This window comes from Triturus cristatus, chromosome 7 (genome assembly GCF_964204655.1).
Source record: "Triturus cristatus chromosome 7, aTriCri1.1, whole genome shotgun sequence".
Taxonomy (NCBI): domain Eukaryota; kingdom Metazoa; phylum Chordata; class Amphibia; order Caudata; family Salamandridae; genus Triturus; species Triturus cristatus.
This window is the reverse complement of record NC_140590.1, coordinates 890,548,764-890,576,312: the sequence shown is the minus strand read 5'-3', so window position 1 is coordinate 890,576,312 and position 27,549 is coordinate 890,548,764.

Here is a 27,549-nt window from a genome sequence, read left to right as displayed (position 1 = left end):
AGCAAAGGTTAAGGTAACGTTATAGTTAAGGGAATTTGTCAGTGTGAATATTAACGTTTTAAACAAAAAAAACACAAATTCACCAGTTATAGTTAGCAGCCCTAACTGTAACATGTGCTCCAACCATACACTGCTTATGACCTCACATATGCCATCACTCATGACATGTTCTATGACATAATTTATGACATCACATTGGGCTCTTGGGGATGGGATACCTATTGCCAAATATGGCCCAATGTTGTTTAGGGGGGGGGTCACACAGCATCTCTCCCGAGCCTTTAAAAGACCCTGGGGACTCTGTCCCCCAGGGTGGTGACTTTAAATAAAAAGGAGGGGGCCTTGCGACTCCTCTCCCTGAACCTTTAATGGCCCCGGAGACCCATCCCCTGAGGCCAGCTCACATACTGTGTCCCATGGAGCCCATCACCAGGACACAGCAGTTGCCCTGCCCGCACCGGCAGAGACAGGAGAACTTGTTTTCAAAACTCCAGCTAAACGGGAGCAAACGCAAAGTCTACTCCCAGCTGGCAGCAGCTTTAAAAATGCCTCTACCAGCTAGGAGCTACACCTGTTTCCCTTCCTGCACTGATGTGGGCAGAGAAACGGATCAAGATTTTGCTCCTGCCCAGAGGGAGCAGCAGATGTAGCAACGCCAGCTCTTGGAGAATGCAGGGCTCTGGCTTGGGCTGTGGGGCCCTCCTGCTTCCCCGTGGCACCCAACGTGTTTATTGTGGGTGCCTGGGTTGGGAGCAGGGTTACAACAAACAAATGATGGACGGAATGCTGACAATGCATACATTCTCCCCCAGTCAAGAGCTCTGGGTTAAATCCATCGTTCTTTTGCCCACTACACCACCCCAGTTTAGACATGGCCATATGCAAATCAGTCTTGACCCTGTGCCTCATGGGAACAGTCCAGCCCGAACTGCCAAGCCATGTCTTCCCTGGACCGGAATCAAGCATCCTAGGACCGGTTTCTGGCTATCAGCCGTCATCAGCCAGGATAGCTTGACTCCAGTGGCATAGTGAGCACGGGTCCCACGTCTGGGAATACCCATCCCACTTAGGGCGAAAAGCGTTACAACAAACAAATGATGGACAGAATGCTGACAATGCATACATTCTCCAAAAAAACGATGGATTTAGGCCCAGATCTCTGTACTGGGGTGAATGTATGACATTGTTCTACATTCTGTCCATCAATTGTTGTTTTTGCATTTGTCACCCCAAGTGGAAAGGGCATGCCCAGACGTGGGTCCCTTGCTCTCCATGCCACTGAAAATCAAGCAAGCCTGGCTGAAGACGGCTGAAATGCCAGAAACCGGTCCTAGGATGCTTGTTTCCAGTCCAGGGAGGACCTGGCTTGGCAGTTCGGTCTGGACTGTTCCCATGAGGCACAGGGTCAAGACTGATTTGCATATGGCTGGGTTCAAACTGGAACGGCATGGTGAGCAAAAAAACGATTGATTTAGGCCCAGATCTCTGTACTGGGGTGAATGTATGACATTGTTCTACATTCTGTCCATCAATTGTTGTTTTTGCATGGGTTGGGAGCAGGGGCACACACCTATTTAAGATAGAGACCCTGAAGGATGGTGTTCCCAGGTCCAAAACAGGCTCGGTGGTGAGGGGACCACATGGCCCCCTCCCCTTTAAAAAAAAAACATGGCCCTGGGGGATGGGGTCCCCAGGGCCTAATGAGGCTGGGGAGGAGGGCTGCATGACATCTCTTCCCTTCTAATGATGAACAGAGTGTTTTCTTTACAATCGCAGGTTGAAAAATGTTCTGAAATCCTTGATGGAGATCAATGCATCATTGGTGTATTGGAGCACAATCTCTTCTGCAGTGACTGTCCAAGATGAGTGGGCTTTTTCCTGTTTTCTCCTGTTCTGAGAGCTGAGTCCACGGTTCTCCCTTTTAACTTCCTCCAAAGTATGCACAGGCACCAAATCACCTACAAGCTCCACCCGTTTGAACCCGCCCCTTCAATCAATCAATCAAGTAGTATTTGTATAGTGCGGCTAATCATCTCAGGGGTATCCCCCTTCCAGTTAGTATTTAGCAGTATGCAATGGTGTTCCCGCGATATTCCAGGCTGTTGGACAGTGTGATTTCTGTGAAATGCATGCAGAAAAAATAATTTGAAATCCTTGATTGAGGTAAATGCATTGTTGATTTATTGAGTGCAATCTCTTCTGTAGTGACTGTCCAAGAGGAGTGGTTTCTTTCCTGTTGTCTCCTGGTCTCCGAGCAGAGACCATGGTTCTCCCTTTTAATTGCTGCTGAGTATACAAAGGTGCCAAATAACCTACAAGCTCCTCCCATTTTACCCAGCCCCTTCCACGTTAGTAGTTAGCAAATGTGCTAACTCCAGGTCGGTTGACCAGCTTTTGGTTGTGCACAGTGGGGGGTTGGCTTTTTTGTGGGGGTTTGCCCACCACCACACATGACCGGAGACCATGCGTGCCAGGGTTTTGGCTTTACGTATCGTAATAAAATAATGCTTTATTTTTTTTTTTAAACTAAAATTTCACTGAAAAAACCTAAGGTTAAAGCAATATTATAGTTAGATGAATGTGTCAGTACAACATTAACATTTTGAACTAAAACAAAACAGAAATTCACCAGTTAAGAGAGTGGAAAGGGAAGACTTGTCTGCCCCTTCTTGCACACAAACAATACTTCTGACAACACAGGAACCCTTGCACCATGTAGCAAGGGTGCCTGCATTGGCCCTAGGCTGCTGAAATAGCACCAGCACAGAAGGAAAGGACAGGAATGCACCATTTTGCATAAATACGGTGCATTCATGCCCTTTCAATTTGATGTAGGGGAGCGCAGCAAGATGACTTGCTGCACTGCCCTACATCAAAACCCCATAAATGAGGTCCTTAGGTGCTTATTGTAAGAAATTGGATTGTTGTTTTAGAGGAGTAAGGGTTGAAGCCTCATTCAAACAACACGATACCAAAGGGGATGAAGGATGGAGCATTAGAGCGAATCAAACACTCACCCCCAGTCAACTGATCTGTGTTTAATCCATCATCATTCTTTAGCTCATTCCACCACCCCAGTTCAGACATGGCCATATGCAAATCAGTCAGGAAAATGCCAACTTCAAAAAAATTAATTTTCAAAATTATAAACTAAAATCTGACTTTACCATTAAGGCGGATTTTAAATTATAATTCATTTGAGTGTAAACATAATTTCTGTGGTGTCTTATGGATGTCAAGAAGGACTCATACCAAGGTCAATGTAGGGAAACTCTTTAATACACCTCAGCCATCAATCTCCAAGTCTCAACTGACTCTTCTTTGAACTTCCCAAAACTCTTCCCCTTTGGATAAATTCTCCAGTGTAAGGCATTACTAGATCATCCCACATTTTCTCAGATCTAAATTTGTGAAATAATTTAGCACCAGCAGGAGTTGAAACAATCTCATCTATATTATGGAGAGGAGTCTATCCACTATACCCTCTCTATTAAGTGCCCTGAGGTCAATACACAGCCAAATTTCTCCATTGGCTTTTTTCACTACTGCTATGGAAAATAGTCAATTGGTGGCTTCCACTGGTTCAATTATCCTTAACATAATCAGGCAGTCAAGCTCCTTCTGTACTCCATCCTGAACATTCAATTGTATTCTGTGCACTTTTGTTGCAACAGGTTGTGCCCCCACAATTTGATATGATGCCCGTATCCTCTCAAACATTCTAAATCATTGCAAATGACTCCCTCAAACTCTTTTACAAACTGCTCAATGTTGTTATTTATCTCTTGTACCTGAACTTGTGGCTCAGCATTGGAATAAAGTGTCACTCCTAACAGTTTCTGAAGTGGTCAATCCAAAATGTAATTCCCATTTTTAGATACATACACTTTTCCAGCTAACACTTTTCCTCTAAATTCAATGCATGTCATGAAGTAACCCCATATTTCATTGGGTACACCAACATATCCCACAGGAGATATATCCATTTTGCTCATTTTGATCTTATTACGATAATGCGCATCAAACGTCTTTTTCAAAATCATGGAGAGATGTAAACATGAGTCAAATTTCATCTCCGAGTCCTCTCCCTCAATTGAGACTTTACCAGTTGATCACCCTTGTAGACACTCACCTCAAACACTATCTCTTTGACCTTTTGCTTCATCTCTTTTTTCCTTTTCCCTCTGCAACATTTTGCAAAGTGTCATTTTCTTCCACGTGCATTACATGTGGATTGTAATGCTGGACATATGAGTGTGTTAGCCTTGTGTCCTGCTCTCCCACATCTGTAACATGTGCCTCTAAACTCAGATGTAACTTTCCTTGCTGTCCCAAGTGGGAATTTTTGTTTAACTTGACACACTACTTCCTCTACTTTGTCAGCAGTTTAGAATTTTGATTTATTCTTTGCACTACTTGGCTTGTCCATGCAGTTTACCATGTGTTCCACCACTTTAGCAATTGCAATTACTTCAAGTGGTAACTCATCGTTTAACCATAGTTAATCTCTTTTTGTCAGAAAACATTGGTCACATACTCTTTCTTCTGCCAGACCCACAAATATACAATTTGCAGCTAACTTGCAAAGTGCTGTTACAAAGTCCTCTACAGATTCCTCCCTACCTTGTTTTCTCAGGCCAAAGTAATACATTTCCATAATTGTGCTTACAATTATCCCATAGTAGACAGTTACTCTATGCCAGACTTGGAGCTATAATTAAATTAACCACAGATTTATTTTAAGAACAAAACAGTGGTGTGCCTATCACCAAGATGCACGGGCAACAGTGGGGTGCCTATCACTGAGATAGGCAGGCTTAGACTCCAGTACTTCTAAATTTGTATACATCTCAGTGTTAAATTCTTTGCATCACTTTTACTTTTACATGCTCCCAATGCATTTGTGTGGGATATCTCCCAACTTATCAAAATGGCCGCAGATATAAGTCAATTACACAATCAGACCTCCTTTTGTACACGATAGGCCTCGTTTTCCAGAAACAAAATGATAGCTGTGCATCAGCACACAAGCAATTGGGTCCTTTTCTATGGAAAACAGACCTCGTTTTGCTCAAAAACAAGGTGGTGACTGACTTCAGCAATCAAGTCATTTTTTAAGGAAAGCAGAGGCTGTATCACAATCAACTCTTCTTTTTGTGAAGCCAATTTGGAGCACCAGTGTCCAACAGCCACCCTGGAGTGCAAATGCATTTCCAAACAGCCCAAAATGTCACAAATACCACAAACGACGTGCAACACCGCACCAGACATTTTGGGACATCTTCTTCATCTCATGCAGCATTTTTTCTCCCTCTGAAGTCTCCCACCAGCATGCACGCAGACTCAATTCAATTTAAAAGCTTTTATTCGATTTGTACATACAAATCATACAAGCAGAAGATACATAGTTAAAATGTTTAAAATCACCATATGAACACTTATAAGAAAAGATGGTAAGACGTTGTGCAAAAGGCTGAAGTGCGACAATTAATAAGTAATCTTGCCATTTTGAGTCAACGTACTATTATAAAATGCAAGACATTCATAAATGAACAGACAGGAGATCAGTAGGGATTACTCGATGGGCCTTTCCTGGCAGCTGTACATCAAAATTTAAAAATAATCATAATATACTGTGGACATCAACAAATAAGAATAATACCTTAATTACAGAAATTGGTATAAAACTTGAAGGCGTATATATACAGACAGGAATGTAAACAGTAATAGCAGCATAATACAATACCTGGCAGCTGTATAACATAGGTACAGACAGGTAAGTATAAAAATATTATAGTACAATACTTTTCCTGACAGCTGTACACTTCAGAATAAAAGTAGCCAGAAAAAAACAGATCTCCTCGTTCTCTAATGAGGATAAAAGTATCAGTGCTGTTTCTGTAGTACGGATATTATATTTAATAAAAATTGGCTTAAGGTATTTTAACCTGAGATAATGAAAAAATTTACAGAAAAGTAAAAAGTGGCAACTATTCTGCCGAGAAATACTGTCACACGGACAGGGTATATCTGAACTGGTTCTTGTGTTTGGAAATGCAACCAGATGGTGAACAATACCCAATCTGACACGTGTTAAAACATACTGATGAGAGGGACGGGTCACATACACAAGATAGGATTGGAACCCCGAAGTTAAATTTAAATCTTTATAAAATTTCACGGTAATAAGATTGCCAGAAATTTTATCTCGCTCTGCCTTTCGGAAGTTTAGAAACGTTGTCTTAATTTCTTTTTTTGAGATAGAAACAACCTCTTCAGGCTCACGGAACACATCAATATTAAAAAGGAGATACCAACGGTGGATGTATCTCAACCACTGTATGCGTGAAGAGTGGTCCAAGCCTATACAATCAAGAATAATATCCTGAGTAAATCGAGTCTCTGGTTTAGCCCAAATAGAACGCCACAATAAAAGTGGCCGGACTGCTGCTAAGTCAGAAATGAACTCGATCCCGACTTCTTCATGGATCAGCAGAATGGAGGCAGAAGGGGGAGCACATAACAACCTCCTTAAAAACTTATTTTCCTCCTTCTGCAGGGATTTACCCACACTATGGCCCCATACACCTGCCCCATACAGTGCAGAGGAGACGCAACAAACATTGTATATGTTCATCATGTCTAAAATGCTTCGTGAGCCAAGTTTAGAGGCAAAACGAAAAATACTGCAAGTAGACCGCAGCATTTTTAGTCTGATAGAATCAAATTCCGAGGTCCAAGACCCGCTATTGTTAAATGTAATTCCTAGATAACAAAAGGACTTGACAGGAGTCAACTTTTCCTTATCCAGGAAAAAGGTATGCTTTACCTGCTTAGCTGCCCGACCGCATGACATAACATACGTCTTAGTTTTGTTCACGCGGAGCCGCCTAGCTTGAATAAACTGCATAAAATTATCGATTAGGCGCTGAAGGCCCATCTGTGTTCGGGATAAAAGAACAGCGTCATCCGCGTAAAGTAACAGCGGAACAGGTTTACCACCAATCAGGGGGGCATCTGCTGGGATGTCAACCAAGGAACGGTCGACGTCATTAATAAAGAGGGAAAATAACAACGGGGCCAAAACGCATCCCTGGCGTATGCCCCGAGACACTTTGAAAAACGGGGTACATTCGCCAAGGGTGCCATAGCGGACCTTACAGGAGAGTTTTTCGTAAAGTCTAGCTAAAAAATGAACTATTTCCCTCGGAGCCCCTGCATCTAGCAAAACCTCCCAAAGAATGGTGTGGTTAACCAAATCAAAAGCGCTGCTCAAATCAGCAAAACATAAAAAGAGGTTGCCATTTTTAGCCACAGTATATTTGTTAATTAAAAGGTCCAAATGTACACATTGGTCCAATGTGCCCAGGCCGTTCCGAAAGCCATATTGGACTCTAGTTAAGATGTTAAAATCAGCTGCCCAATCTTCCAGCCTCCTGAGCAAAATCCTACTCATCACCTTTACAGAGGCGTCCAATAATGAAATTGGACGGTAGTTAGAGGCCTCTGATTTATCACCTTTCTTATGTAGAGGAATAATGACCGATTGACCCCAAGTAGACGGGAAATTAGTTTCTGCCGCGCAATTAAATATCCTCGCCAGGATGGGAGCCCATAAAGCTGGTTCATCTTTGTATAAATCCAGCGGGACCCCATCGGGGCCAGGGGCCTTACCTCCTTTGCTTAAAGAAATTGCTTCATGGCTTTCTTCTAATGTTATTCCCAACGGGAGAGGTAGCCATGGGGTAGACTCAGGTGACAATGACTCGAGAGATAACCCTTCTGGATTGAAAATTTTGGAAAAATGACTGACCCAATCGCTACATGCCACATAAGATGTTAATTCTGGAACATCTTCTTTATTGAGAAACGGGCTGTTAATTGTTTCCCAATACAGTTTGCAGTTTTTGGTCTCGGCTGCTTCCTTCAACTTATCCCACGCCTCAATCTGTAATACCCTTTTCCTAGTATTGATTGCTATTTTATATCTAGCCCTAAAATATTGTATATCCGTCTTATCGCGTGGTTTGGTGCCTAAAGCATTCTTTAAATCACGGAGGGCGACTATACAGGTCTTATCGAACCACCCCTGCTTCGGACCACTATTGGATAACGGGGCCTTAGTAAAAATACCATCGATAATACTATTCATGGAGACAAAGTGAGCTAATAGGCAGCCTGAGTCACAGTCATCATCCAAACAGAAACTAATTTGGTTCTTACAACTAGTAAGAACCTCCTTCTGCTTAACCTTAGAATTTAATCCAGTCCATTTAATCCTTAGACCCTTCGGTCTAATAGGTACTAAGTCAGTTGAACATTTTCCACCTGAAACTGTCGAGGTACCATGCCCCAGAAGGGTAACACGAAGGCTGTTATGGTCGCTGAGACTTTCTTCATTTACATACAGATCGGTAAAGTCTCCACTGCTAGACAACAGAATATGATCTATAAATGATCCTGCATCTCTGCCTGTAAATGTAGGGCATATTATTGCCTGGTTGTTTATGTTACAGTTTAACAGGGTCATGTCTAGTGTGACTAGCATATTGTTTAATGTGGAACCATAACTGCAATGTTGGAAGTGAGGAGAATCCTCCCTCACACCCAAACCCCCCCAATGACTACTCATTGCTGCACCAAAGCCGCAGATGTTCCCGTTAGACAAATGGCAGGGCTGCAGGTTAAAATCCCCTGCCCAGACAACCTCGGCCTTTCTTTTCGAAATACCAAGGGCTTTGGTAATTTCCCTTTCTAGAGGCGGTAGAATATCCCCTCTGGTAGCATCAAAGATATTGTTGTAGAAATTTATTACAACTAAATCAATATTCTTCCTGCACTCCACCCTTATAACTTGGCTATGGGTCCCAACTGTCGTGCTGTATTTAACCATACAATCACACAGCTTGGTAGATAAAAGCAACAAAAGGCCCCCCTTAGCCCTACCCGAGCTAGATTTGGTGGCTCTAAGACAGTGAGATGCGTACCCTTCGATGTTAATGGGGTCCAGACACCAAGTTTCCTGCAACAAAATTAGGTCCAATCCCTCCCCCAAAAAACTGGTCCAGAAGGGTGTACCTAGTTTGCTGGCAAGGCCAGCAATGTTCCAGGAAACAAGAGAGAGTCCTGCTGGTTTACCAGAATCGCCAACAACAGACGACTCTGGCTGAGTTGCTCGTAATAGAGTAGGACCATCTTCCCGAGAGATGATATCTGGGCTTAATCTGGGGGTAACAGTAGCTGTACATGCATCAAGGCTATCCCTATTTTCTAAACGCGAGAGGGGTATTAGCGATGACACCATTGGGGGTTCGGGAAGTGCGGCTAAAGGTGTAACTGGAGAAGCACTCGCCATATCTAAATAGGACGTAGAGATGTTTAAATCCAAAGCTTCAGTAGAGCTGAGTCAATCTACCTCGTCCAACACAGCATATCTGTTAGGATGGGCAAGTTGTGAGTACAAGGGATCTTGGGAAGGGGGCAAGTCCTGCCATGTTTGTTGCCACTGGGGTTTAACTGGTTGTAGTGGCCGAAAGGGTTGCTGCCACTGATGGGCAGGCTGAAATAGGGGTGGTGGAAAATGGGGAGGATGTTGCCATTGAGGATTAACATAGTGCAGGGGAAAAGATGGAGCATGTAATGGCTGCTGGTGAAAATTAACATAATGTGGAAAAAAAGAAGAAGGGTGTAGTGGTTGCTGCCAGGGTTTAGTAACATGTTGCGGGGGATACACAGATCCTCTATTACTTTGGAAAGTGGAACAAGGAGGGTTTGGTCTTGAAGGCATCGGTAAAAAATAAGACAAATGGAGTGGAGTAATTTGAGTAGCAGGACCACTGTTGGGTGCATTACATATATAACTAGCTGCCCCTATATCTCTAAAATTAACTGTAATTACATCCCCTACTATTGTTTTCTTGCTTCTGCCCACCCAGTCCCCTCTACGTACAGTAAAAATTTCACCGTTCATATTGTTAGGTAGAGGTTTATGAAAGTGGAGCCATTGAGCACATTTATTTCTTAGCTCAACGTGAGTTTCTTTTACTCCCTCCTTCAACGGGGGGACTGCTGTCAACACAACCACAAAAGGGGAAACCTCTGGTGGTAGATTAATTGACCTAAAACGTGCCTGCTTTGGCTTAGGACCTTCAGGTTTGTTCGTAGGAAGAGGTACTAAAGGGGTATTAGATTTCCCTACAACATCTTTTACTTGAATAGTGGTGGTATTATTACCAACAACAGAGTGTTGGTGAGTCGAAATAGAACCCACCACCTTCGGAGTGGGTATAGTTGTGGATTGAACAGAATTATTCCCTGTTTGCAACAAATGAGATATAACTGGGTTCCCGGGGGCTACGGTTACTTGAACGTTGTTTAATACATCTTTAGGGGGCTGGATACATGATGAACATTTAGGGGCTGCTTCTGTAATCCCTTGTGGCTGATCAGGCCCTTGCCCATTCGTTTTGTGTGGCCATTTCGAGTGTATTAAAGACGTAAGCCTGTCCAGTTTGGAGATTAAAGGCTTGATTTGTGCTGCTATTGTGGCTTCAAGGTCCAGTTTTAAATCTGTTACCATGTTTTGCACCCAGCAAGGAATACCTGATGTCATTTGTGGAGTGGGGGAAATCAAATTATGATTCCTAACTGTTACTTTTACTTTGTTTTTACTCTTAGATATAGCCTTTGGGAGATTGGTAACCCTTCCCCGAGAAACTATAGGTACAGGAGCTGTTACCACATCATTAAACCCGCTCAGACTCGGAGCCGCTTTGCCAGGTGACTGACAGGCCTCTAGATCTGGTGTAACCTCCAGATCAACAAAAGACGGGTCCGAGTCTGATGGGGCAACCGATAAATCAACAGTATTTGGTACAATCGGAGCACTATTAATGGGCATGGTTAGGGGTAGGGAACAAATATTCGAAGACTGCAAAGCGGGTGATTTAGCATTAGCAAGAGAACCCAAGGATGAGCGCTTAGCATTTGCAAGATCCATGGAGACTCTTTTTTCCAGTAAAACAATGCTTTGATCAATAGTCTCATGTACACGGGAAATGAAAAGATCTATAGGTCCTGTCACCTGTGCTACCACCGTAGCTTTTTTCGCACAACTTCTGGTTCTATTGCGCATGGCCGACATCTGTAACACAGGGTCAATAGAGAATGGTGTAATAGCTGGAGGGCGGCCGCTGATGTTGTTATACGAAAATACAGGACACAATTCCGCCTACCTTAGACGTTTAATGATGATTAAGGGCGAAAAGGCAGGGGTTCAAGGCCAGGGCCGTCCTCAGCCGTCCTTGAACGGCCTTAAACGGCCCGCTCTTAGCCCGGTCTTCGCCCCGGTCTTAGCCCCGTGCGCGTCCCGCGTGCGCGTTGCTACCACAGATTAAATAAGAAGGTCAGGTGGAGGGGCGGGAAGAGGACCAGCTGCGGCCGATCAGCGCCGCGCTGCACGCTGGTCCTCGCAGTCCCGCCTCAGCCTTGTGATGCAGTCGCTTGCTCCACGAGGTCGCGTTGGTGCTCCAATGCACTCAGGGGGGTCCAGAAATAGAAGTTTTGGCAAAACCCTTAGCCTGCGAGCGGCCCCCGCGAAGCGGGGGCCGCGAGGCGTAGGCTCAACAAGCAGGAAGGTAAGAGGGAGAACAAAGCGGCACTCCCTGCAGGTGAGCTCAGTGAGGATTCCAATGCTGCACACACCCCGTGATGACTATATTGATGGGGGGGCGGGAAGAGGACCAGCTGCGGCCGATCAGCGCCGCGCTGCACGCTGGTCCTCGCAGTCCCGCCTCAGCCTTGTGATGCAGTCGCTTGCTCCACGAGGTCGCGTTGGTGCTCCAATGCACTCAGGGGGGTCCAGAAACAGAAGTTTTGGCAAAACCCTTAGCCTGCGAGCGGCACCCGCGAAGCGGGGGCCGCGAGGCGTAGGCTCAACAAGCAGGAAGGTAAGAGGGAGAACAAAGCGGCACTCCCTGCAGGTGAGCTCAGTGAGGATTCCAATGCTGCACACACCCCGTGATGACTATATTGATGGGGGGGCGGGAAGAGGACCAGCTGCGGCCGATCAGCGCCGCGCTGCACGCTGGTCCTCGCAGTCCCGCCTCAGCCTTGTGATGCAGTCGCTTGCTCCACGAGGTCGCGTTGGTGCTCCAATGCACTCAGGGGGGTCCAGAAACAGAAGTTTTGGCAAAACCCTTAGCCTGCGAGCGGCACCCGCGAAGCGGGGGACGCAAGGCGTAGGCTCAACAAGCAGGAAGGTAAGAGGGAGAACAAAGCGGCACTCCCTGCAGGTGAGCTCAGTGAGGATTCATTGAGGAACAGTGTTTTCCAAGTGTGACCAGGTAAACTGTGTTTCTCGATGTTGAGGTGCAGGTTTTCATTAATAGGTGTATCCCATCCTCGTTACCAGTTTGTGGTTCCTTATAGATGCCAAGAAGGGCTCACACCAAGGTCAATGTAGGTAGGCTATTTAATGCACCTCAGCCATCAATCTCCAAGTCTCAACTGACTCCTCTTAGAACTTCCCAACATTCTTATCCTTAGGATAGAATCTCCAGTGTGAGGCATTACTAGTAGGGGGACCAACTGGCCTGGTTGCAAATTCAGGATGGTGAGTGTGAAAATTCAGGACAAAGGGTCAATATTCAGGACAGAAGGTCAAAATTCAGGACAAACATTTGAGGCAAAAGGTAAGTTTTACACACACATCAGAGGAAGCCGCACAATAGTATATAAGTAAGTAAATAGACACCCAAAATAAGTTTATCGTGTCCCACCTCAAGCAATCCACTATGCATTGCAGTACCCCGATAGTATTTTATTCTTGTCATGCCAGCCAGAGTCTAAGTATCCTCTAAATTGTTCATTTGCATGCTCCTTTATGATACTCTCCCAAACACTGATGTGCTTAAAGAGCTCCAATCATTATTTATGTTTTGCATTAACCCTATTATTGTACTCCAAGCTACACAGAGGCTGTCCTCATACAATTCATTTTAGCCTCAACTGATCTCCAAGCCAATTTAAATACTACTTCTGCAAGTGCCGCCCATGTTAGTGTAAATATGCACCAAACTGCCTCCTAAATAGCCCCCAAGCACTCTCCAAACTATACTGAAGTACAGTTTAAAAGATACGATGTGCTGGGCTAGCTCAAAACATATTGTGGCATAACTTGACCATGACTTGGCACATATGGAACATGAAGCAACAGTTGCCCGTCCGGTCTTTTCTTGGGCTGAAAGAGGCATTAGCCTCAAACCAAGGGACATATTTTCAACTAAGCCTTCCTGGCTTAACATCGCACTCCGCAACATCAGAAACGTAGGGCTGCACCAGATTTGAAACAATATGGTGCAGCCCTGCGTTTCCCCCTGCGCTGGCGCTAAACGTAGCAGCCTAGCTCCAATGCAGGCATCCTTGCACCATAGTGCAAGGATGTCTTCATTGAGGGGAAGATTGTTTATGTTCCTGCACATAATCAATCTTTAAATTACGTTTTGTAACTTTTATGTGTGCTCCTTAATGCAGCACACATAGAAGTTGCAAAACATCATTTTTATTTTGATTGTTTATGTGCCGGAAAGGTCATCTTCCTGACATACACAATCAATGGCAATTTGCTGTTTCTATTTGTGCTGCACATCGCAGCACACATGGAAACAGCAAACATGAGGAGAAATAAAGCATTTCTCCTTGTTTCGCCTGTTTGCCGCGGCCTCCTATTTACGCTGCCCTTGTAAATAGGGGGCAACATGAAAATCAATGGGTGTTGCGGTGGAACACCAACCGCAACACTCATGCCTTATTTACAAGGCAGCGTTAATCCACGTTTAGTGGCTCAATGCTTCTTTGTAAATAAGGTGAAGACCATATCGACACCGCAATGTCACTAAAAGTGACGTTGTGGTGGCGATATAGGCTTGTAAATGTGCCCTCAAGTGTTGCTCTATCAAAGGGGTGTGCATAAAGACAGAGGAACCGATAACAAGAATAACTTCCTATATACAGGGTTTTTTTTTTTGCCCAACTGAGTTGTAAACAGTTTATCAGACTTGGAATTATGAACAGCTGAGTGAACCCTGACAGGATTCAGACCTGTGTGCTGCAGGATATGCAGAAGACAGCAACAGGAATATGACTCAATGAGTCATTTTACAGTTTATAGTACTATTGCACACTTTTGCATACTATTCCATAAAGTAGAAAATGTACACTTAGAGGACCATATTGTCTTTGCCAAACTCCTAGGTGGCTATCCCATGGCTTGCCATACAGCAGTTGAAAATAAATTACACATCAGTTAGTATTTAGTAGTTCAATCTCGGTACCTTTTTCATTCTCAAGTTTGCTGTATGCTTCTATGTGTTGTTTAAACTCTTCCACGGCTTGCTCTGTCCTAGTCTCTTGGTCTTTCAATAGTTTTTCGAGTTCTTGAACTCTGTCTACTAACTGTACCTCCCAAAAAGAAAATATCCTGTCATCAGGAATCTCCAAGCAATTACAGCAATGAATGCCTCCCAAGCAGCCTTTCACACATTTGCATTTCCTGGGGAAGCAGGCACCCTGAGCTTATTTCTTTTTAGCCGTCTTCTCCTCTCTCCAGAATGCAGCACAGGAGACCCCCTTGCATGTCAGCTGGGAATCTAAATTGTGGAAATAAACTTTTGTACTTTAGCTGAGAGGCTAAAATTACGGACAAATGCTGTCCGTTAAGACATTCATCAGGAACAGCGGACTTAAGGGCTAATTTACAGACAGTCCATGAAAATTACGGACGGTTGGTCGCCCTAATTACTAAGTTATCCCACAACTTCTCTATCCACCCCCAAACTGAAGACAGCACTTATTAATTTAAATAAGGTAACCTTATGTTAGTCTAAAGAGAGAGAGGCCTTACTGCAGTGAAGAATGACTTTTGGTGTTTCTCACTGTCAGGACATGTAAAACTTAAACCCACAACTACTACTTTTTAAATACCATGCCCCCTTCCTTTTGAGCCCTTAGGTCTTACCCTAGAGGTGACATAGAAGGTTTGAAAAGGAAGGCTTAGGTCTTGCAAAAGATGTATTTGCTATGGTGAAATGGCAGTTTAAATCTGCACTACAGGCTGCAGTGGCAAGCCTGAGATATGTTTTAAAAGGATACTTTAGTGGGTACACAATGAGTGCTGCAGCCCACTGGTAGCATTTAATTTACAGTCCCTGGTACATTCAGTATCACATAGTATGGACTTATAAGTAAATTAAATGGATCAGGTGTAGGTGAATTTTACCTTGTTTGATGGAGAAAGAACAAGCATGATGCCACTGATTAGCAGGGGAAAAGTCGAAAACAGTGGCGTAGCAAAGGGGGGTGGTCTGTGACCCTTAGTTGATGTAAAATTGTAGCCTTACTTCTATTTTTGTGTAATGTATAAGTCTTTGACTTTCAAAATCTGGTCACCCTACTCTGTATTTAATTTCAGGTTAATGGGCAAGGACATATCTTTTAGTGGAAATCCACTCAAAATGACATACACTTTTGGACTTTTGCAAGATTGTATAGGATTTTAGCAAATTATATTTTGATTTCTGCCTTACAATGAGACATCCCAACCCACAGAAGAAAGCGCCAGACAGAATTACCTTTTTTTATCTCAAACTTTAAAAGCTTTCCAGTTTAAAAATGAGTAGTTTGTCGGTTTCTTGCATTCAAGAAAACTCATGTAGTGAACAAGCCACAGGAAAAGAAGAACATTTCCTTTCGGATAATTGAAAAACAGGTTTGTACACAAAATCACCTTTGCACTTTCACCATAGAGCTGCCATAAGTAAGTGGAGTTTTAAGCTTTCAGGGAGCCCCCTGATAGTGCCCTGTTCTGCAGAGACTTGCCCTGATGCCCTTGAATAATTCTTAAACAGATTGTTTTAAATATCGTTTTCCCGAAATGTATTTTTAATGTGGGTGATGTGGGAGTCTATTGAAGATATTTTGCACAGAAATGTGTTTTGTTTCATCAACATTCATAAAAAAGTTTATTTTAGATGACAATATGACTTCACATATGAGAAATATGAGGGTGTCACAGAGATCATTTGCAGTAACATTAATGAGCTCCTGCTGTGTAACAATACAGAAAATATGTCACTAGCTCTGAATATCAAATGTAAACACATTTAGAACTTAAACCAGAGGCCTGTGCACTGTCAGTGACCTGGCCAAACGGGGCAAGAAAGAACTGAAATTGAATCATAAATTCAAAGCTGTTAGGAACAATTCGTCCCTAAAATACATTTGGCCCAGGGCCCCCGAAATCCTTGACATGTCCCAGCATAACGTTTCATGTTGGCACATGTTGTGTGCGAGACCGGGCACAGGACACACGTGTAGCCTAGGTGCACGCCAAAGGGGATTGACAGGAGATGTACTGCATTTTCTAGTGATGAACAAAATCAATCTTTCCATTAGTTGTAAAATAATTGACCCCTTGGAGGAATGGAACAGCATTTTTTTTCACACCTGCAGTGTTTTTTTTGTCTTTTTTGTTGTGTCTTTTAAAAGCAGCAAATAAATGTCATCGATTTTTGCCGTTCAGAGATGCCCTTTTTCAATAAGATGTGTCGGCGTGAGGATTCACAGTAGAAGAGCTCAAGAATAATCAGAGGCAGCGAAATAACATGGATTGAACTTCTCGAAATGTGTGAAGACATGATAATTAGAAGAAAGGAGCGAGGCGCCCTCGAGCCCCACCGTGTGTTCTACTGTACAAATGAATATTCCAGTCTAACAACGGAGATCGATTTTTCTGGGTAAACTATTAGCAGCACCCGAAGACCCCAAATTGCTCCCAGCTTTCACTACACGTTCTGTCCTCTTAATCAAAGAGCCGTGATTGATAGATGTATTTTTATAATTCCACCGAGTGCTAATAATATTATCAAATCCCACGGATTGAAAAACTGAGGGAATTAACTCGGATTCAGACCTGTCACTTTCAGATGCCACAGCTTAAGCAGCAGATATAATAGTATCACTGTACTATCTCATTAGAGTTAAGTCCTTTCTCAAGCAAACCTATAATGCTTAGACTATATGCATTACATTTTCTTTTGATTGTTTTACTCCAGGGTTAGGTCACTCAGCCCACTGATGTCTCCTCTTCTGTCCATCTTGTATTAGAACCCCAAATCTGCCCAAGTGAGATGGAGGTTAAGAATTCTTAAGTAGCCCAGCATATACTTTCTAAGAGTCTTCACTCAGATAATATACAATCTTGTGCAATCCTCTCTCTATAGTGTTTCTCTACATTAAGTAATGCAGGAGATGATAGGTTTATGAAATTAGTTTTCTGGGGGAAGTAGGGGTGCCCTACTCAAGCAACAACCACACGTTCTATCATGGTTAGGTCACAAGCTAACCCCAAATTAACCTGCGCTTAACCTTCAGGTAGCTTGGCACAAAAGCAGTCAGGCTTAACTTAGAAGCAATGTGTAAAGTATTTATGCAGCACACACACAGTAATAATGTGAAAACACAACACAAGAAAAATCCAACACCGATTTAGAAAAAAATAGTACTTTTTAATAAATGATGTGAAGCCAACACAACAAAAATCCAATCAGGAAGTCAGAGTTATGAACTTTTAAAGGTTAAGGTAAGAACAAGCACCTAAAAGTTCAAAACGCCAACCATGGACAAGTAGTTGCGCAAGGCCGGGTCAAAATAAAAAAATATGGCAGACTGCGATGGAGCACAAGTCGGATACAACAAGTAGATTGAGCCTGGTCTGCGGTTACTTTCGGACTTGGAAGAAATTCTGAAGAAAATGTTCTGAGAAGGTAAAGTTCAGTGAGACAAGGTTGCAAGCAGTGTTCAAGGAAGAGGAGGAGGCATATTGTCAGGGTGCCGTTGGTCTAAGTCGCAGTGAAGAATTCTACATTTGCACTTAGTTTCTTTTGTAGATATCTAAAATGTCCAGCTGGACGAGGGAGGAGGATGCAACCGACAAGAGTCCACGAGGTCGGATACCCCTTATGCAAAGGACTGCTGAACAGGATTTGCTGCTGTGGAGAAGAACATAGCAGGAGCTACTGGGAAGTCAGGTTGACCAGAGATGCACCTTGAATGGATAGAGGAGCAGGTTGGTTCCAGTCTTTCATCGGTTTTCAGAGTAGTTATTAGCCAAAATCTTTTAAGTCCCAAGTTTTGGCTATTGGCTATCTGGGGGTGTTCAGCACCACCACCCAGGGTCCCAGACTGTAGGGGATCCACTTGGGGGGTGGGATTAGGACTCACTCAGGCTGGGTCTGAGTGTGGGTTCAAGATGGTTGGAACCTTTTCTGTACCTGAGGCTCTAACCAAGTGAACAGCCTACTAGCCCTTGGTGTCACTCTGGTAATGGGTTTCAAATGATGGAACAGGGCGCATGCAGCATGGCAGGTCCCTAAAGGTTCAAGGCAGGTTCCATACAGCATAGCAGTCCTTCCAGGTGCAATAAAACAGGCTTGGGGAGTACACAGCAGGCAACATGCAGTCTCTGAGAATCCTTCTGCAGGTCGAGAAAGTGAACTGAAGAGTTGGTCTGAGGGTCCTTTTTTGTACCTGGTGCTTTCTATGAAGTAGGATACATTTCTAGAGAATTACCTTTAAAGAACTTGGGGGCATATTATCAAGACACAGCGTTAAAATTATCGCCGCTTTAGCGGCAGAAAACTGCCGCTGAAGCGGCAATAATGGGCTTGATAATATGCCCTTGAGAATTCCCATAGAAGCCCATGTTCTGGTGTCAACATGGGCTTCTATGGGAATTCTCTACGGCATATTATCAAGCCCATTATCGCAGGTTTTAGCAGCAGTTTTCTGCCGCTAAAGCGACGATAATTTTAACGTAGTGCTTGATAATATGCCCCTTGAAGTTTCCTGCTTCCTTTGCCCAGGCTCTAAGCTGCCTGCATGAACAATGCAGGGGTGACAAGTCCTTTGAATGAAGGCAGAGCAGTTGAAGGCCCATTTAGGCATACCTAATCCTTCTGTCATGTGATCTAGGACAGGCTGCAGGCACACAATTGTTAGGACAGGAAAATGCCAACTTTTTAAAAGTGACATTTTCAAAACTGTAACTTAAAATCCAACTTTACCAATAAAAATGATTTTAAATTACAATTTCCCAGACACCAATCACAAAGTTTTCACCTGTATCCAATCAATGTTAGCACGTATTAAATGCAATAAGGCAACCCAATGTTGTCCCATAGGAGAGGTAGTGCTCACAGTAGTGAAAAATGTATTCAACAGTTTTTTCACTACCAGGCCATGTAAAACTTATAAGTACATGTCAAACCTTTTAATTACAGTGCACCTTGTCCTTTGGGCTACCTAGGGCCTACCTTATTGGTGACTTATGTGCAATAAAAGGGGAGTTTAAGTATTGGCACGGGCGGAAATATTGCAGTGAAGTCGAATTAGCACTTTAAAGCTGCACACAGGCTGCATGGCAGGCCTGAGACATGTTTAAAGGGCTACACAAGTACTTGGCAAAATAAGTGCTGACAGCCCACTAGTAGCATTTAATTACAGGACTTGGGTATATGGTATATGAACCTACAAAAGAATTATAAGTAAATTAAACATGCCAAACAGGCGTCAGCCAATTCTACCATGTTTTAGGGAGTAGGCACAAACACTTTAGCACTGGTTAGCACTGGAAAAGGGCAGAGAATCCTAAGGCCAGCAAAACTAATTCCAGCAAAACGTGGAGGGCAAAGGCAAAAGGTTGGGGGGAAGGTCACCCTAAGGCTGACAGGTCTATCAGTATTTATGCAACACTTCAAACAGGAATAGAGAGAAAACACGACACAATAAAAAGCTCACACAAATTTAGACAAATAGAGGACAATCTAATAAAATATTGGAAATCAAAACAACAAATATCCAATCAGTAGAACCTCAGATATACAGTTGTAAATATTTAAATGATAATAGCGTTTAAAACTGAGATTTTCTGGTTTTTTGTTGTTGTTTTTTTTGGCATTTGTATAGCGCACTGCTCACCCGGAGGGTCTCAAGGCGCTGGGGGGGGGGGGGGGGTGGTGGGGGGGGGAACGCTACTGCTCGAACAGCCAGGTCTTGAGTTGCTTCCTGAAGGCGAGATGGTCTTGCGTTGTCCGGAGGTGGATGGGGAGGGAGTTCCATGTCTTGGCTGCCAGGTAGGAGAAGGATCTTCCTCCGGCAGTGGCTCTGCGGATGCTGGGGACGGTGGCGAGAGCGAGGCTGGCGGAGCGGAGCTGGCGGGTGGGCTTGTGGAAGGTCAGGCGGCTGTTGAGGAACTTGGGGCCTAGGTCGTGGAGGGCCTTGTGTGCGTGGGTGAGGAGTCGGAACGTGATTCTTTTGTTGACGGGGAGGCAGTGCAGGTCTCTCAGGTGTCCGGAGATGTGGCTGTGTTGGGGGATGTCCAGGATGAGTCGTGCTGAGGTGTTCTGGATCCGTTGGAGTTTCTTCTGGAGTTTGGCGGCGGTGCCGGCGTAGAGGGCGTTCCCGTAGTCCAGCCGACTGGTGACGAGGGCCTGGGTGACCGTCTTCCTGGTCTCGGTGGGGATCCACCGGAAGATCTTTCGAAGCATGCGCAGGGTGTTGAAGCATGAAGACGAGACGGCGTTGACTTGTCTGGTCATCGAGAGGGAGGAGTCCAGGATGAAGCCTAGGTTGCGTGCGTGGTCCGTTGGCTTGGGGGTGGCTCCCAGGGCGGGGGGCCACCAGGAGTCGTCCCAGGCGGAGGGTGATGATCCCAGGATGAGGACCTCCGTCTTGTCTGAGTTCAGTTTCAGCCGGCTGTTCTTCATCCATTCGGCGACGTCTTTCATCCCTTCGTGTAGGCTGGCTCTGGCGGCATCCGGGTCACTGGTGAGGGAGAGGATCAGCTGGGTGTCGTCGGCGTAGGTGATGATCTTGAGGTTGTGTTGACGTGCGATGGTTGCGAGGGGGCTCATGTAGACGTTGAAGAGGGTGGAGCTGAGCTATGACCCTTGTGGAACGCCGCAGATGACTTCGGTGGCCGCTGACCGGAACGGGGGGAGGCGGACTCTCTGGGTTCTTCTGGCGAGGAATGAGGTGATCCACTCCAGGGCCTTCTCCTGGATGCCGGTGTTGTTCAGGTGCTGTACCAGGGTGCGGTGGCAGACAGTGTCGAACGCTGCGGAGAGGTCCAGGAGGATGAGGGCCGCAGTTTCCCCGTTGTCCATTAGGGATCTGATGTCGTCTGTGGCTGCGATGAGGGCGGTCTCCGTGCTGTGGTTGGCTCGGAAGCCGGATTGCGAGTGGTCGAGGGATCCGTTGGACTCGAGGAAGGCGGCTAGCTGTCTGTTGACGGTCTTTTCGATGACTTTGGCAGGAAACGGGAGGAGCGAGATGGGGCGGTAGTTCTTGAGGTCGGAGGGGTCTGCAGTTGGTTTCTTCAGCAGGGCACTGATCTCGGCGTGTTTCCAGCACTCCGGGAAGGTGGCGGTGTTGAAGGAGGCGTTGATGATGTCGCGGAGGTGGGGTGCGATGATGTGGTCGGCCGTGTTGAAGATGTGGTGTGGGTAGGGGTCCGTAGGGGATCCGGAGTGGATGGTGTTCATTGTGCGTGTTGTGTCTTCGGTGCTGACTGGGGTCCAGGTGCGGAGGGTGGCGGTGGGGGGCATCGGTTCGGTGGTGGGGTTCGTGGTTGGTGTGCCGAAGCTGTTGTGAATGTTGCCGATCTTGTCGTGGAAGAAGGCTGCGAGGGAGTCGCAGAGGTCTTGCGAGGGAGTGATGTCATTGTTTCCGGCGTCGGGGTTGGAGAGCTCTTTGACGATGCTGAAGAGTTCCTTGCTGTTGCTAGTGTTGTTGTCCAGTCGTTCCTTGAAGGCTGTCTTCTTTGTGGCGCGGATCAGTTGGTGGTGTTTGCGGGTGGCGTGTTTGAGGGCCGTCATGTTGTCTGTGGTCTCGTTGGTGCGCCAGGTGTTCTCCAGGGAGCGGCAGTTCTTCTTGGAGGTGATGAGCTCGTCGGTGAACCAGGAGGCTTTCTTGCTGCCGCGTCTGCTGGGGGGTTCTTCTTCAGTGGTGCGAGGGCGTCTGCGCAGTTGGTGATCCACTGTGTGAGGTTGTTGGCGGCTTCGTTGGGGTCCGTTGAGCTGGTGGGGGGGTTCTGGCTGAGGAAGGTGGTGAGCTGGTCGCCGGTGATCTTGTTCCAGCTCCTGCGGGGGGCTTGTTGAGGGTGGTGGTGGGTCGTCGTTTTACTGAAGCTGAAGTGGACGCAGCTGTGGTCAGTCCACTGGAGATTGGTGGAGTGGCTGAAGGTGACGTATTTGCTAGATGAGAAGACTGGGTCAAGCGTGTGGCCGGCGTAGTGGGTGGGGGTGGTTACCAGTTGCTTGAGTCCGAGGTTGGCCAGGTTGGCCAGCAGAGCAGTGGTGTTGCGGTCCTTGTTGTCCTCCAGGTGGAAGTTGAGGTCCCCCAGGAGGATGTAGTCGGTGGAATTGATGGCGTGCGGGCTGACGAAGTCTGTGATGTCTTCGCTGAACTTTGTGCATGGTCCCGGTGGTCTGTAGACGAGGGTGCCTCTGAGCGTGGTCTTGGGGTCGGTGTGTATCTGGAAGTGGAGGTGTTCGGCGGAGGTGAAGGTGTCATCGGAGTTGGTCGTGATGCGGATGGTGTTCTTGTGGATGATGGCGATGCCTCCTCCTGTCTGGTTGACGCGGTCCTTCCTGGTGATTTTGTAGCCTTCCGGGACGGCGATGGCGACGTCGGGCGCTGAGGAGGCGTTCATCCAGGTTTCTGTCAGGAAGGCGATGTCTGGTGCTGTCGAGTCGAGGAGGTTCCAGAGTTTGACGTCATGCCTGTGAACGGAGCGGGTGTTGAGCAGGATGCACATCAGGTGTTTGTTGCTGGGGCTCGGTTTAGCAGGTGCGGTGTTGGGTCGGAGGCCGGTGAAGCGGCAGGTCAGGCAGGTGAAGGGTCCGTGGGTGCGTCTCGGGGTGGCTCGGTAGCAGGCGGTGTTTCGGCCGGCGTTGAGTGCATGGAGGGTTTTGGCGTCGTAGATGTGCAGGGTGTGCTGGCGAGGGCGAGGACCAGGGGGTCTGGCGCTGGGCGCTGTCCAGGCACGGACGGGCGCAGACGGGCTTATCTTTGGCGCACCTTCGGCGCTCAATCGGCGCTCCCGTTGCGCGCGTCCGCTGTGCGGTCGCTCTGGGGGCGTCATAAGTAAGGAGCCGGGAGGGAGGCGCAGCTGGGTGGCGGGAGCGGGGCAGCGAATGGAATCACAGGGGGGCGGGGCCGCAGGGAGGCAGCGGCGGGAAATTCCAAGAAGCAGCGGGCAGCGGGAAATTCCCAGGAGCAGCGGGAAATTCCCAGGAGCAGCGGGCAGCGAGCGAAGGAATCTGCAGGCAGGAGGCGGCAAAGGCAGGCAGGAGCGGCAGCAGTGAGTGGGGCGACCAAGCCCTGTGGAGGGCTGAGCGGTCACACTCTGTGGTCCCCTACGGTCCCCTTAAGTAAGGAGCCGGGAGGGAGGAGCAGCTGGGTGGCGGGAGCGGGGCGGCGAATGGAATCACAGGGGGGCGGGGCCGCAGGGAGGCAGCGGCGGGAAATTCCAAGAAGCAGCGGGCAGCGGGAAATTCCCAGGAGCAGCAGGAAATTCCCAGGAGCAGCGGGCAGCGAGCGAAGGAATCTGCAGGCAGGAGGCGGCAAAGGCAGGGAGGAGCGGCAGCAGTGAGTGGGGCGACCAAGCCCTGTGGTTGCGCCAGACCGGGATAAAGTGACATGTTCAGGCAGACCATGGTGGAGGTCAGGCAGGAAACAGGGACCCAGTTAGACCCGCTGAACAAAGTACCTTAAAATCTGGTTGCTGAGTGTAATGAGATCCACACCAAGGGTGTGTGGCGCAGTGGAGGTAATGCAAAAAACGGTCCCACCTGACCTGTATTACTTCCTATGGGGGCAAGATAGACTACTAAACTGGCCAGAAAACTATAAGACTAATTCATTGTTCCATGGACGAGAGTTCATCAGACAGACTGAAAACAATGAGAGCCACAACAGAAGAATTGGATGCCATCCATATACATTGTGATGAGGAGTAGGATGGCAAACCATTAAAAGCTGTCCCCTTTATGAATTAAATATGGAAAACACATGAAACGCAAAATGTGCAAGAATTACAGAGAACAGAAAAGTGAAGCAGTAGTTTCCTGTACGGAAAACAATTTCTGGTTTAACATACATCAAGAGTTTGGGCACCTAGCAAGGCAATACGAGGTCCAGAAAGAAACACGTTCTTTCAAGACACCCTCGGCTTTAGCTGCCATTTCATGAGGTAGTACATCAGGTGGTCCTGAAGAAGGTGAAGCTTCTACACACTGTCCACTGATCGTAGACCAAACCATATAATATTCCGACCCACAACACCGAAATAGCAGGAAATATAGTCACTTCCCCTGTTGTTACAGACAGTGGTCAAACCCAGTGGTTGGAACAATCGTAATGGCTAGAATAAGGGAATCAATGTGTATGAGTATGAGGAATGAGTGGCTTTTCGTTGGTGTGGCCATTAAAGATAATGGGGTAACCCAGTAACCCTCAGAACCTGGGTAAGTACATGCAGCAGAAACAGTGGTTCTGTTGGGAATCTACTTAATTTAAACAGCGCTGAATGCATTTGATAACTGTTCCATTATTCCTTTAGCAACAGTTATATAGACACACACATATAAATCAATTTAAAGGACACAACATGATTTTCTTTTCACTATATTTGAATCAAGAATTATATATTGCTACTACACAGGACTGACCAACAATAACTGATATGTAACATAAAACACTTAGTGACTAATAGTGCTTAGTGACATGACCTTCAAACATAAATTGACATAAAAGACATATATATATACATAATGACACACTTATACTTTAAACACAAATGGTCCAAAATCGGATAGCATATAACACCACAGTAAATGTTATTCAGTGATTCAAATGGTGGAATTGCATGGACCAATTAGACAGGTAATGTCGACGTTTCGACCCTAGGAAGGAGTGCAGCTTTGTGCGCATCTAAAGCGGGTCTTCATCAGGACAAAAAGAAACACGTATGGCTGCCTGTAATTACAAAGAATAGAATCAGAACTATGTGTGTGTATTATATTTTAAAAAAAGGAAAGGAAAAATGTCCAAGGCTGAATGCTCACCTGAGGACTAGGAAAGAAATGAATTATCCTAGGGTCGCATACGGAGATGTCAGCCAACCTCTCAGTCAGATCAATGTGTTCTGTAATGAATAAGGCAGATTCATAATCATATGTAATCTACCCTATGGTAACCAACCGTTTCCTGAAAAGACACACGTTGTACACATACCTTAAAATTCGTTTGTTCCCAGCAAATAAAGCGGTGCCGTCGTAACGATCAACCAGATCTGTGGATAGAAAGGCCAAATGATCCTCCTAAGTAATTAAGTCCATTTGGTGCAATTATCCTAGATTAAATCTCGTATAGTCCATTAAATATGAACTACACATTATACCAAACCACCTTCAATGAAGGAGATCTATTCCGTGCGGTAGAGATGGTGAACCTTAAGCGTGACTGCTTAGTATTGGAGTCAACTATCATATAATATTGCCCCACTAGGTAGCATAAGGCACAGTCCAAGATTAAATTAAAAAATCACTTTCCATTCTGCAACCAATATGAAAACCAAGTCAACTATTTAAAAGAAATAGCATGTATCTTTTAAGTAATATCAAGCATATACGATATCTTACTACACTAAACAATAGCATCAACTATTTACTAAGCGCTCACTAAATAACTGTTGCTAAAGGAATAATGGAACAGTTATCAAATGCATTCAGTGCTGTTTAAATTAAGTAGATTCCCAACAGAACCACTGTTTCTGCTGCATTTCGTTGGTGTGGGGCATAACATTGTTCTTCACAAGTGTTTTTCTATTGAAAATGTCTACATAAGGAGACAGTTATTTGTGTCGTAAAAATTGAAACGATAACGCCCTGTATATGAATCAAAATGAATGGACATTATAGATGGATTTTTATTGTATAGCATTTTAAGTCTTATTCAGCACTCTACATATTGTTTGTATACACTTATTTTACTATTTTTCTATTGAGCTAAAATATAACGAAAAAACTATTTGCATAGTAGATATTGGTAAAAATTTCAAAAGAAATAAAATGACATTGATGAAAACAAACACTGAATTAATCCTATAGTTTTGTAGCCAGATTTGGGAGTCTACCGTGGCCCCATAAGAAGAAATACAGGTCAGATGGGACAGCTTTTTGTGTTATTCTGGTTTTCTACCCCTTGTCCCAGATCTTATAAAGTTTTCAATTAGGGGGTGCCTTCTCTGACAAACATATCATGTGGTGGTGGTTCCAATGTGCTGAAGGTGGCGATGCAAGGTCTGGTGCCTAGGATGCCTCATCCAGCTGCAGTTCCAATGAGGCCGTTGACGAGTCATGCGATGCAACGTCCTGCATCAGAGATGCTTTGTGCAGTGGTGGTTCCTAGATGCCATGGGCTGTGAGGCGAGATCCTGTGTCAAGGGTTACAATAGGGATATGAGAGGAGATGCATTGCGCTGCATTGGTTCTGCTCAAGAGACCACGACTGGGCTGACAGAGCTCCTTTAGGCCCACATTCAAGGGTCCAGGATTAGAGTGGCACCACTTTGGGGGCAAGACTCACAGCAGGCAGAGTCCAGTTGCAGGGTTCTGTCCCTGAAGCTCTGATCAAGAGGCCAGCCAACTAGCCCTTGGAGTCACTCTGGTGGTCCTGAGTTCAAGATGCAGGTCCAGTCCTTCTCACTCAGGCAGCTGGGCACAAGAGCTGAAGATTAAGAGTCCTTGTTGCAGAGCAGCACAGCAGTCCTTGTGAGTCTTCCACAGGTCCAGAGGGGCATTGAGGATATTTATATTTGGTGCTAGCTTTGAAGTAGGAGAACGTTCTGGAGGTTTCAACCCCTAGAGGTGTTTGGAATTTCCTGTCATCATGTCTGGGGCACAAATGACTAGTGTGAAACCCTTTGTGAGTGTGCTTAGGCATAGGCTTTGTGATGTGCAAGTGTGGTAGGTGACAACTCCTCCCCTTTATCAAGTCAGACATGGCTCATCCTCCCAGCACCTACCTCCCCTTTGTCTCACTGTCTAAAAGCAATACACAGAGAGCAAATGACAATTACACCTAATCAAGTGATGCAGGATAGAGGCTGCAGGCACCAAATGGCTAGGACTAGAAAATGCCAACTTCTAAAAGTAGCATTTTCAGAGTTATGACTTAAAATCCGACTTTACCATTAAAGAGGTTTTTAAGTTATAATTCTTTAGACACCAAACTAAATATTCCTACCTGCTCCCAATTGAAAGTTATAACCTATTCAATGTAATAAGTTGATCAAATGTTATCCTATGGAAACAGTAAGCCTTGCAGCAGTGTAAAACAAATTTACCAGTGTTTCACTACCAGGACATGTAAGAGTTAAAAGTGCATGTACAACTTTTTAAATACACTGCAACCTGCCCGTTGGGATAT